Genomic DNA, 13254 nt, shown 5'->3' on the forward strand with positions numbered 1-13254 from the left:
AAAAAATGTTTTTTTGTGTTTTTTTTGTTTGTTTGTTTGTTTTTGCTCTTTGGGTCATACTCTGTGATGCACAGGGGTTACTCCTGGCTCATGCACTCAGGAATTACCCCTAGTAGTGCTCAGGGGACCGTATGGGATTCTGGGAATCAAATTGGGGTCAGCCTCATAAAATGCAAACGCCCTACCCGCTGTGCTATCACTCCAGTCCCAGTTCATGTTTTAATTCTAGAAGAAAAAGTACATTTCTCAAAGAGCTGGGATGCATACATTTCATTTAGAAGCCCCAAGTTTTAGGCCTAGCACCATAAGTTCCCCTAGAAGTAACACCTGAGAACTGAGGCAAAAATGGCCTGTGAAATCACTTGCTAGGACACCAAGTTCCAAACTCGGAGTTCCAAACACAGCCCAATGCACTGCTCTGGAAGCCACTCCCACCGGGATTCTGACCTCTGACCTGTAATTGGAGTTTTTTGGCTCCTTCCAGCTGAAAACCGGGGTTAGGGCTATCTCCTCTGGGTCTCAGATGTCCTCAATCTTAATTTTTAACATCTGCTAAGTTCTTATGGCACAATAAAAAATTAGACTTTTTTCTTTGTCTTCAACTCATGAAATCATCTATAATGCTCCAAATCAGTGAAGATGCAGCTTTTGCATGTTAACAACATGATATATGTTTGCTGTTCTTCATCAGCTTCACAAGGGGAACTAGTTCTTAGAAATACAAATACTTGTTAGAAAGTTAGTACTTTTATTTCCACCCCCCAACATTGGGAATTAATCAACAGTGTCCAATGATCTAATACATCATTTCTATCTAATGAAACCACATGAATATCTCAATGAGGTGCATTTATCTACTTGATGTTGATTGAATGCATTAGAGGTTAAGAGAATGAGTGTCCAGAAAGAGCATAAAGGTGTCTGTCTGTATCCTCATGCATTTATTTTAAAGCATCAGCTTCCGTCTTTCCCTGAGTTATTCTTTACAGTAGCAAGTAAACTGTTTTCCAATTATTAAGAACTGAGCCTTCTGACTCTGTGTGCAAGTTGAAACAAAGTATGGGAGATCTGACATTAAACCTGTAAAATCTAATGTTTTAGACTAGAATGTTAGTCTGTCATGTCATATCTCTTCACTTGTATTCTAACTGCAGGTTAACTTATTCCTACTTTGTTGCTAGATGCCATGAAGAAATTCTTAAGGTACACTTAGAAAATTACACAACTATAACCGATTTATATATACTTGGGTCAACTTATTGCCTGTTACTGATTTATCTGGTAGTTTCACAAAAGAAACTAAAAATAAAAATTGAGTTACCATAGTATGCTAGGCACTTATTCTAATTATAGTATCATGAAAACTACAATACTATAACTTTATCAAGAGGAAGTTTACACCAGTAACACATAGTGATAATCTTATGACTATTACAAATGATCTAAAAGGTACTCTTTTGTTTTGGTGAAATATTGTCACTTGACATGGTCTTAAGCTATGTAATTATTACCAGTTTACCTTCAGAATCAAAATGACAAATACCATTATCTATAAGATAGATGATATTATTATTATTATTTCTATTTCATAAATTTTATGAATAAAAAGAATATTAATTTCTGGTTTCAAAATTGCCTACTTTGCATGCAATTTTCAGGGAAGACATCCATGAATATAAAGGATATAAACTTATATCCTTTATATCATTAAGGATACAAATTTACTGTGGCTTTTGGCCTTTTGCCTGGACCTGACTTTTTTATAAACAGAACAATATCAATTCTTGCCACTTCATCTGATGTCTAGAAACTGAAGTACTACAACCCTATTCACTGAATAATACATTCTTGGTTTACTCTTCAATAGTTTTCTGTTGAAAAAATGTGTCTGTTAGAAGGAAAGAGAGAGTGAGGGGGAGGGGGAGAAAAGAGAGATGAAATCAATGGGGTTGGAGCCAGGACAGGGGATTCAGGTACAAAGGTGATGAAAAATGTTAGAGCCAAATATTCAAACTGTAGAGTCAACAACACTGAAACCAAGAGACCAAAATTTTAACAACCAGACTTAAAAAGGTGCCTGCCAAGATGGCAGGCGGGAGTGGGTTTGTGGGAGGGAAACTGGGAACATGAATGGAAGGAGATTGACACTGGTGGTGGAATCGGTGATGCAATGATGCAATAATTTATGCTTAAAACTCAATGATGAATAACTTTGTAAATCATGGTGCTTTAATAAAAGCTTTAAAAGTAAATAAAAGCAATAAATGCAGCATACTTAACTGACAAAAAAGTGTCTGTTTAACCTACGGTAGTAAACATAACTTTTACTAGAATGCTTATTTTCTCAAATATACTCTGAGAAGTAATATGCCCTTCTGCTCTGTTCATAAAAAAGCACAAGATCAGTTAGTAGGAACTGTATCTGTTCGATACAGCTTGACTATATATGTTCAACATATCTTGGAGGCATATAGTTCAAAGAAAATACCTATTAGGCCAATCTTTCTTTCTATTGAGACCCTGCACTGTAGCACTGTCGTCCTGTCCCATTGTTCGAGGGGCACCAGTAACATCTCCGCTGTGAGATGTGTTACTATTTTTGGCATATCAAATGCACCATGGGTAGCTTGCTAGGCTCTGCTGTGTCAGGGTACTCTCGGTAGCTTGCCAGGCTCTCCAAAAGCTACGGAGGAATCGAACTTGGGTCAGCCGTGTGCAAGGCAAATGCCCTACCCGCTGTGCTATTGCTCCAGTCCGTTGAGACCCTATTTGTTACCAATGGATATAGGTACAACAACACTCATAGATAATGGTGGATACTGGGGAAAATAACCAGCTACTTCCTATTGTCTCCTTATGTTTGCAAGTCGTTTGTCAATTTGAAGATGCCGTCTTCCATTCTCTTTCAAATAAGAATCATCCAGATGAATCTGATTGATGGAGCCTATGTTACTTTGAGTTTCATTTAGGAAATTGGAATTTATGACATCTCTGGAGTAGAGGATGAAAAAACTTATCTCCACACCTTGTCAATGAAACTGAAACATGAATAGAGTCAGCGTAAACTTCCTCTCATGCTGTCAGTTGTTACTATTGTTGAATATTAACCAAGTAGAGTTTTAGGTTTCATCAGTGAATTTCCCCTTTTCCTCTCCCCAGAGAAGCTTACAGTGCTCTTAGGAGCATCCCTAATCCCCACAGTTTATCCTTAACCTTTCTTTTGTGCTCTTACCTCTTCTCTGTTAGCTATTAAACTCTCCAAGTAAGGCTTGGTTACTTACCTTCTGGTGACTCTGGATATTGCATTTGTAGTGAATTACTTGCTTTTATTTTTCCCCTATAAACTTTTTCATGTTTTACTAAAGAGCAATATTCTTTGCTTAAACACTAAATATTTTGGAGTTGATTGACTCTGTAATCTACCTATTCCTGGGCTCCCATCATAATTATTTGACTTACGCTTTGGTTGTTATAATTCCTAACAACACCCCAAAAAGTAGGATCCAACCAAAGGACCTCTGGATGGATCCAGGGCAAGCAGCAAAGCTACTCCAGTATTGAAGTGGAACAGTCTGGGAAGCATAATGTACAGTCTTGATGCAAACCATGATGACTTAAAAATAAGACCCCATGGGGTATGAAAAACTAAACCAGCCTGAGGACCTAGTCTGGGATTTATGGTAAAAGTCTAGCTGCTTTCCCTCTGAGCCCAGAGAACTAAGTTTTGGAATCTTTATCTCTACTGTATTTATCCAAATAAATGCAAATATTAATAAGAAGTAAACATTTACTTTTTAATATGTACTAGCAGAAGGGCTGGAGCAATAGCACAGCAGGTAGGGCATTTGACTTGCATGTGGCCGACCTTGGTTCGATTCTCAGCATCCCATATGGTCCCCTGAGCACCACCAGGGGTAATTCCTGAGTGCAGAGCCAGGAATAACCCCTGTGCATTGCCTAGTGTGACCCCCTCCAAAAAAAAAAATATATGTACTAGCAGCAAGGGAAAGAGAAAAGCAATATAGATGACCCTGGGAGATAGAGCATCTCCTTGTATTAATCCTCCTCAATAGCATTGCCTCCATTGAAATGCTGTATCTCTGTAAATCCCACCTATGTGTCCTCCTGTACTTCAACACCTCTCAGATTTTGTATAAAGGCTATTCAGTCTGGAATTAAATGGGACATTTTGACCATCTATCTGTGAGTTCCTTGTCTCTTTGTTTCTCTGCTAGGGAGGACTGGGAAGGTGGTCACAACTATGGCAGAAGATTAAATTAAACTGAGAGTATACTGATGGGTAGATTAATCAGAAGGGAATGCTTAGCCTATTTGGTGGGACACAATGTTTAGACTTGTGATTCTTTGGAATTTAGTGGTTTGAAAAGTTCCTTTAGACCACTTTGGTTTCTCAGTTTTACTGTTTAGCAGCTGGGGAACCATGAGAGAAGAGACTAAGATAGTCATAGAAACATAGAGACCACCTCAAATTATTTGACACTGAGAAGAATTTAAGAAGTCATGCATATGTGTTAATGAATATGTTTAGGGATACTTGGGTAGGCTCTGATAGATGGAAAATCAGTTCATGCATTCACTAGCAAGAATGACATGTATTTCAGTTTTTAGGACAGTCAAGCTGAAGGAAATTGGTTGAAATTAATTGAAATATTTTGATGAAATTTCTTGTTCAATTTGATTCATGTAGTTTTGAACTAGCAGAGTTCAGAATAAAATTGAATCTCAAAGGGATGTGTTAATAGGTACAAAACGGCATGACACTGATAGAAATATATTGAAAAACTATCACCCAGAAGCACAATGGCAGCTTTCCTGCAGCTTACTTTAATAGACTCGTAAAAATATATACATTGTCCAACAAATAATAAAATGGAAAAATCTTGAGTTTAATGTTAATGGACATCAACTTGCTTATTCATGGTGTCTTTCTTTTCACTGCCAGGACTCTTTATTTTCCTGGAGAGACCAGAAGGGGGAGGGGGGTGACCAAGATACTTCTCTGCATCAGAGACAATGAGAGTGAAGAGGCCAAGTTAGTCTTTATTATGATCCTCATTCTGCAGCAAAAGGAAAATTTAAGTTTATCAGTATGTCATTCACACAATTTTTAGTGAACATAATTTAAATTTCATTTATTTAATCTAAAAACACTGATTTTTTTAATAGAAGCAGGCATTATACTAATTCTGGGAGTACATAATGAAGGAAAGAACTGAGAAATTTGCTAGCTCAATCTTAATAAATCCAGTATCAGTCAAGTTGGTGCATAAAAATTGAAATCCAAGAGAAACGTACTGTGAGGGAGATGTTATGAATATAGTGTTTAACCTTAAGATTAGGTAAGAAAAAAATATCCTTAAATGGAGATTCTTCAGCTAGTTAGTATCTGAAAACTGAGCAAGAGTTAACTAGAAATAAAAGAAAAGAGCCTCTCCAAGGAAAAGCATCAACAGAATGCAAGAACATAGATTTTGCAGGGCTTGGAGGAGATAAAAAACTAAATGAAGTTTCTCTGGCCCAAGAATGGAGTCATTCCTATGATGGGCTGAGAACAATATGGTGGCACAGAAACAGAATATGATAGGTTAAAAAAATAATTAGGAAACAGACTGTCAAGACTTTTATGAATTTATGAAAGGGTTGGTTCTTATAATGAGAGCAATGAAAAAACATTAAAATATATTGAGTAGTGAAGTGTCTTGATTTTGTATCATTGTCTTGTGTTACAAAGCAAGTGGGACTAATTAAACTAAAGGTCCTGCATCTCAAAAGAAATGACAAAGTGACAAAGTGACAAAGTGACAAAGATACAGAGAAAGGCCATGAAATGGGAAATATTATTTACCCAACACCCGTTAGATAAGGGGTTAATATCCAAGATATATAAGGCACTAGTAGAACTTTACAAGAAAAAAAATCCAATCCCATAAATACTGGAGATAAGACATAATCAGAAATTTTCTAAAAGAAAAAATACAAATGCCAAAAGGCACATGAAAAAAATGATTTATATTGCTAATCATCAAGGAGATGAAAATTAAAAATATAATGACATGTCATCTCACACCACAGAGACTGGCACACATCTGAAAACAGTGCTGGAGCTGATGTGAGGAGAAAGGGACTCTCATTCAGTGTTGTGGGAATGCTGACTGGACAAGTCTCTTTGGAAAGTAATATGGGCTTTCCTCAAAAACCTAGAAATTGAGCTTTTATAGGACACAGCAATACCACTGCTGGTAATATACCCCGGGAATGCAAAAACACACAGCAGAAATGCCATCTACACTCCTATGTTTGTTGCAGCACTATTCACAATAGCCAGAATCTGGAAACAACCCGAGTTCCCAAGAACAGATGTTTGGTTAAACAAAACATGATACATCCACACAAGAAATTTTTCCTTCACGTTAGAAAAAAATTGAAGTCATTATATTCACTTGTAAATGGAAAGGAGAGTATCACGCTGCGTGAAATGAGTCAGGAGAGGGACAGACAGAATGATTGCACTCATTTGTGGGGTATAATAAATAATAAATAAATAAATAACATAGTATGAGACTAATCCCCAAGGATAGAAGAAACGTGGACCAGGAGGATTGGTCCGTGGTTGGAGGCCTGTCTCAGGTGCTGGGGGAGAAGGCAATTGTGATAGAGAAGGAACCAATATGGCAATGATAGAAATGATCACTCTGCATAAGAACTGTTTGCTGAAAGTAGGTAAACATGATGATACCTCAGTATTGTTTTTCAATGCCCCAAAAAAAGGAGAGAGGAGGTAAAGAGAGATAGAGAGAGAGAGAGTGAGTGAGTGAGAGAGAGAGAGAGAGAGAGAGAGAGAGAGAGAGAGGAGAAAAGTACCTACCATAGTGGTGGGCTAGGGGAAAGGGTGGTAGCAGGAGGGAAACGGGGGGCACTGCTGGTGGGAAATGGACACTGATGGAGGGAAGGGTGTTGGAATATTTTATGACTGAAACCCCGAGATCATAAACAGCTTTGTAACTGTGTATCTCATTCAATTAAAAAATAAGGCCCCAGGTCCTAAATAAGCAGGACAAGAACTATGATACAAAGAACCAAGTATATCTAGAGAAAGAGAGCTATGAGATGTCTAGGAAGAGATAAAAGATTCCCTTACAAATATCAGAGCCCCTTACAGCATAAAGGCTGTATAAAGAATGATTATCTTGAATCAGAAAGATAGTAGGTTCTTGCTTTGCATGCAGCCTACCTGGTCCTCCAAGTCCTGCCAGGAGTTATCCGTGAGCCAGGAGTAAACCCAGAGCACAATTAGGTATCGTCCCAAACAATTATTATTATTATTATTATAAAAATTAAAAGAAATGGTCATCTTTATAAACCATGAACATCATGGAGAACTGAAATATTGATGCTAAAATGTAGATGTTGACAGGATCAACTTTATAGGCATCACTCTGCTATGGTATTGGGTATTGTAGAGAAAGAAGAGACCAACAAGGAGGTGAGTGACTGGTACAAAATATAATCTAATCATATAATCTAATCAGACAGGGATTAGATTTTACCCAGAGGTGGGAGCTGAGATAGAAGTTTAAGGAAGAACATTGTGTTTGCATCTGGTTGTGATCTAAAGTTTGCATGTGGTTGTGATCTAAAGTTGCTTAAGGTCAATAGGGTTCAACATTGGGTGGTCTTTGGAAGAAATTTTTAAACTTCTATTAGGCTGCACAGGCCCCAGGACAGAAGTTAGAGATAGAGAAGGAAGTGATCTGGAAGAAGCTGGAGAATCTTTTATCTTCTGCTACTATTTAATACCTAATAGGTAATTTAGAAGCTTAGTTAACAGGAGTTTTCCTGGTACGCACCACTCAATACCAACCTTTAGGGTGATAGCTGCTAAATTCCTTTTGTCTCACAAATCTTGCTCAGATTCTCCCTTATTCAATTTTAACCCAGATCAAGAGAATGGAGAGAAATGCAATCACCCACAGCAAGATTGGCACAGTATAGAATTACCACAGTAAAATTATTACTATCTTCCAGGATAAAAGGAATGGCAACTTGAATTGGCCACTTTTGAAAAAGTTCAGGGTAGTTATCTCTTTAAAAGTTCAGGCTATAAACCCTTTGAGTACGGGATTTTCTTTATATTAGATTCAGTTTCAGCATAGATGGCTGAAATGGCAGAGAATTGACACTGCATCTGAAGTCACATGATGTCAGCTTTCCTTAACAGTGATGGGGTTGACTTTCATCACTAGGCTACGGTGGTGCCTGCCAGATTTCTACACTGAAAGATACAATATTTCAATGTCATAGCAAATAACTTATAAAATGCAAACAGGCAATGGCACTATAAGAGAAAAAGCATAGCAGGTAGAAGTCGGAAATGGATGGGGCATCAGGGGAAGAAGAGAAGTAGAAGATTTTGTTGTTGTTTTGTTTTGTTTTTGCTTTTGGGGGCACACCCAGAGATGCTCAGGGGTTACTTCTGGCTCTACACTCAGGAATTACTCTTGGCAGTGCTCGGGGGACCTTATGGGATGCTGGGGATTGAACTCGGGTTGGCCACTTGCAAGGCAAAAGCCCTACCCCTACCCACTATATCATCGCTCTGGACCCGAGAAATAGAAGTTTTTTTGGAGAGGGTTTGGCCCATCCCAGGAACTGCTCTGAGCTTGCTCCAGGCTCTGCACTCACGGATCACTACTGGCTGCACTCAGGGAACCATATGAATTGCTGAGGATTGAACCCAGGTGAGCTGAATGCAGACAAGCATCCTACTTGCTACGCTCGAGGTAAAAGTGTGTGTGCATATATGTATATATATATGCGTGTGTGTATACATATACATATACATATATATATACATACATATATATGTACATATATATGAATGTGGATTTCATATACACATAATGTGAAATCAAGAGATGGGTTGTTTATGTCCATGGAAATGGTCTTTGAGAAAGCCAACTGTCAGATGGAATTAGGAACATAAGAAGTGTATTGGAGAATGATATCTATGAAGAATATCAAAACCTGAAAGTATAATTAATCTAGGAGCTTCTCAGAACATTATGCAGACCTGACAACAATCTCAGTTACATCAACAGGATTTTATGGTGCAAGAACGCTTGTTCGAGGAGTGGGAGGGGATGGCAGGACTAACATTAGTGTTCCCGTTGCTCTTAGTCATTGGCTGTGGGTTGCCAAAGAAGAGTATGACTTTGACTCAAAAGTGAAATTCTGAATATGTATCAGCTAAAAAATGGTGTTAGCTAACTGCATTCTTGTTTCCTCACTAATAGACAATTTTTTCTTGAAGGAAGGTTTAACTGATGCACTGGGTCAGCTTCACAGTCGTGAGGTCTGTGCAGAACGGGCACTGTGGAGAACGGGCACTGGTGGAGGGATGGGCATTCGATTACTGTATGACTAAAGTGTAAGCACAAAAGTTTGTAAGTCTGTAACTGTACCTCACAGGGATTCATTAAAAAATAAATTTCTTTAAAGTTAACAAATTTTAAAATGTAATCAACAAAAGTGATTGCCTGATTGAGAACTGCAGCTATTATACTCTTTAAATCTTATGAGTGAAGTTTCTCATTTGCACAGGTGAGGTGTCAATCAGTATAAAATTGGTTTTTAAATCAAGAAATAAAAGCAGAAATATGTTGCTTATAATCATAATGTAAATATACTGAGGAAAACATGAGCAAAACTCTCCAGGATATGGACCTTAGAAGTATCTTCAATGATTTGACTCTAGTGGCAAATATAATAAAAACAAAAATAAAAATTGGGACTACATCAAACTAAGAAGTCTTTACATGACAAAAGAAACGCAGCCAAACATAAAAAGACATCCCATAGAATAGGGGAAAAAAACTTACGCACAGATAAAGGAATAATATCTAATATAGACAAATAACTCATAAAGTTCATCTAAAAAAACCAACAATCCCATCAAAAATGGGGAGATGAAGATGTATGGATTACCAGTAGGCTCATAAAAAATGTTCATTGTCGCATATTACCAGTGAAATACAACTGAAAATATCAGATATCATCTCACACCAGTGAAGATAGTATATATAAAAAAGACCGTGTAGATAGGTTGTGGTGAGAAGGAATCATCATTCATGAATGGTAGAAATGTCTCCAGTTTCATCTTTTATAGAAGACAGTATAAAGAGAGCTTTAAAAAGGTAAGAATAGAATCAGACAATACAATGATTCTGCTTCTTGCTATCTTTCTCAAAAACATACGAAAAATTTATTCAAGAAGATACACACACATCAGTGTTTACTGAAGCATTTAGTAAAATAGCCAGGATATAGACACTAGTCAAATTTCCAACAACAGATAGGGAAATTGTGGTATACATTCCCAGTAGAATACTATGCAGCTATTAGAAAAGACAAAATCTTCTAGTTCACTGCAATATGAATACTGAAAGGCATAATGTTAAGCAAAATAATTCAGGGGGAAAGAAATTGGATAACTCCTCTCATGTGTGAAATATAGAGAGACAAAACAAGGAATAGACATTATCAAACAGTGACAACCCCTTTACCTTGGATTATAAGACTGATTACCAAGCAGTAGAGGAGAATAAATATCAGACCAGAGGTGGCAAAAGGACAGTTGTGGAGGTCCTGGGCACTTTGATGGTGGGGGAGGGGGTGCAGTAACACATTAATAAAATTTAACACTATTGTAACCATCTTACTTAAACATAATACTAAAATTATGATATAATATCCAGGTGAACTTTAAAACTTTATACATCTATATATTTAGAGAAGTATAAACACAGTTTGGGAAGTTGGGAGGCCCAATATTCAATATTTTAGTATCAAGATGATATGAATTCCAGAAAATATAAGATAACAAGTGCAGTATTTAAATTAAACTATACTAAGTAGTGAACCTTAAAAATAATTTATTGAGCAAAATATTGAGAGAATGATGTGTCTTAGATCATTGAAGAACATCTTGAATTCCTTCTTACAGAATAATGTGGAAATCACAATCATATTTAACTCTAGTGAGACAGAAAGACAAGTTGTCAATGCTTTATGATGACACCAACAAACAAAACCAAATGAAAAGTGAGTGAAATATAGCATGGAGACAAATGAAGATCTTGGTTTCAGATTTATTAATCTAAAACCAATAAACTTGAAGACTGATTTGCCCTGAAAGCAAGTTATTGAATGAAAAATTGAACATTGAAGTTGAGTTTGGATATTCAGGAAATGACTGCAGAAACTTGAAAAACGCCTTGGTATAAAATATTTGAAAATCTGTGCTGTTAATGCTTCTGTGGATCATGAAGTAGCTGAAAATCAAATGTGTCAATTTGCTGAGGTCATATCTTGTGAAAATCTTCATCCAGAACACCATAGCAAACGCTGATAAAATAGATTTATACTGAGGTCATTTTTAGAAAAGCCCCGGGTCTCATGAGAGAACCCCACTAGGTTTTAAAGACATTAAAGTGAGAGTGGAGTGATAATACAGTGGTAGCACTTGCCTTGCAGTGGCTGACTAGGTTTGAATTTCAGTCACATCCCATCTGAACTCCTGAGCCCACCAGGAGTGATCCCTGAGTGCAGAGCCAGGAATAAGCCCTGAGTACCACAAGGTGTGGTGCAAAGCTAAATAAATACAGACACTGAACTCAAGGTTTTAAAGACATTGGTTTCAGACTATTTTAGATGTGCCAGTTCCATAGAAAATATGACGTAGACTGCAATTACAAAGAGACATCTTCCAAGATGTTTAACGGATATGCAACTTTTCTGTCATTACTATGCAAATAGAAAAGTGTGGATGAGCTAATCAATGCCTTCTGACTGATTCAACACCCACTTTGCATCTGTGACTTGAATTCATGGCAGACAACCTGAACTGAAAAAAATTGTGGAGTTTTGCTGCCAGATATAGTTCAAGAACTGACGTGCATACTATGGTTGCAGAAATTCTAGGTTTTGTCCCTGCCACTGCATCGTTTCCTTAGCTCTGTGGGAGTAAGACCTGACCAAAGAGCTGGGAGTAGCCCCAGAGTACCACCAGCTGTGGCCTCAAAATCCAAGCAAAGAAGTTGAAAGGGTAGAGTTTCATTGTTTGTGGACATTATACAATAAATAAACTTTTGGGAACAGATTTCTTAGGGATATATAATGTTTCAACACATCTTTTGATGTTTTATCTGTGAGACAGCCTATTGGCCAAGAAATTTTTCACTTCACAGAGGGCAAACATAAATGCCCCAGGTACTGTTTTGGTTTGCTATTTTCCTTTAACTGAATGCTTGCTGAGGTTAACAGGAGCCTATAATTCTAACTAGGTTGAAAGAGTTATTTTAAAGGATGTCATTTTTGTAGTAGCCAGTGCTTGGAAAAATGATGACATAAAATGTAAATGCTTTATCTTGACACTCTAAATTCTAACTGCAGAGTAGAATTTGCAAGAAGGAGAAATGAAAAGAAGGGCAAAATTACTAATGTTTTCATCTTAAAATTTGTGTATGAAATTATGTCAATTTTTAATGAATAAAAGGATAAAAATACAGTGTTTAAATTTAAAAGGAAATAATTAAACAAGAGGTTCTATTCGTAGTACCATATGTTACCCTGAACCCACCAGGAGCCTTGATCTCTAAATGAAGAGGACTAGGCCCAGAGCACAACCAGGTGTGGCTCCCCAAACCCAAAACAAACAAAGAATAAAAGAAAAGAATAATCCCTGAGCACAGTCAGGTTAGCCTCTGCACCCCACAAAAATGCTAGGGCATAATCTATGGTCCTTGACACTAAGTGTGTTGTTAAACAGAGCCAGGATAATTTCAGGTTGGCATAAGGTCATTCAATGAAGAAAACAAATACTCTCTCTCTCTCTCCCTCTCTCTCCCTCTCTCTCTGTCCCTTAAGTTCTGGAATTGTTACCAGCTTGGCAGCTTTCATACCAACAGGAGCTCAAAGAAAAGAGCTTAGTTTTTGCGGAAACAGACTTCTCTTTGTCTGTGCCTCTAGCTGCTTGAGTCAGGTCCTGCAGACCTGAATACATAGCAGAGAGGAACTACTAGTACATCTGATGAATCGATTCTCATCTCATTCACAGCATAAGAATACTCGAGAGTTCCAAAGCCTGCCAAGGTCCCAAGACAATTTATGTTTATTATGCTTCTCAGCATTATCCTTCTTTCTCCGTTCCACTAATCTTTAAAAGCAGAGACCTTC

This window comes from Sorex araneus, chromosome 2, assembly GCF_027595985.1.
Source record: "Sorex araneus isolate mSorAra2 chromosome 2, mSorAra2.pri, whole genome shotgun sequence".
Lineage (NCBI taxonomy): Eukaryota > Metazoa > Chordata > Mammalia > Eulipotyphla > Soricidae > Sorex > Sorex araneus.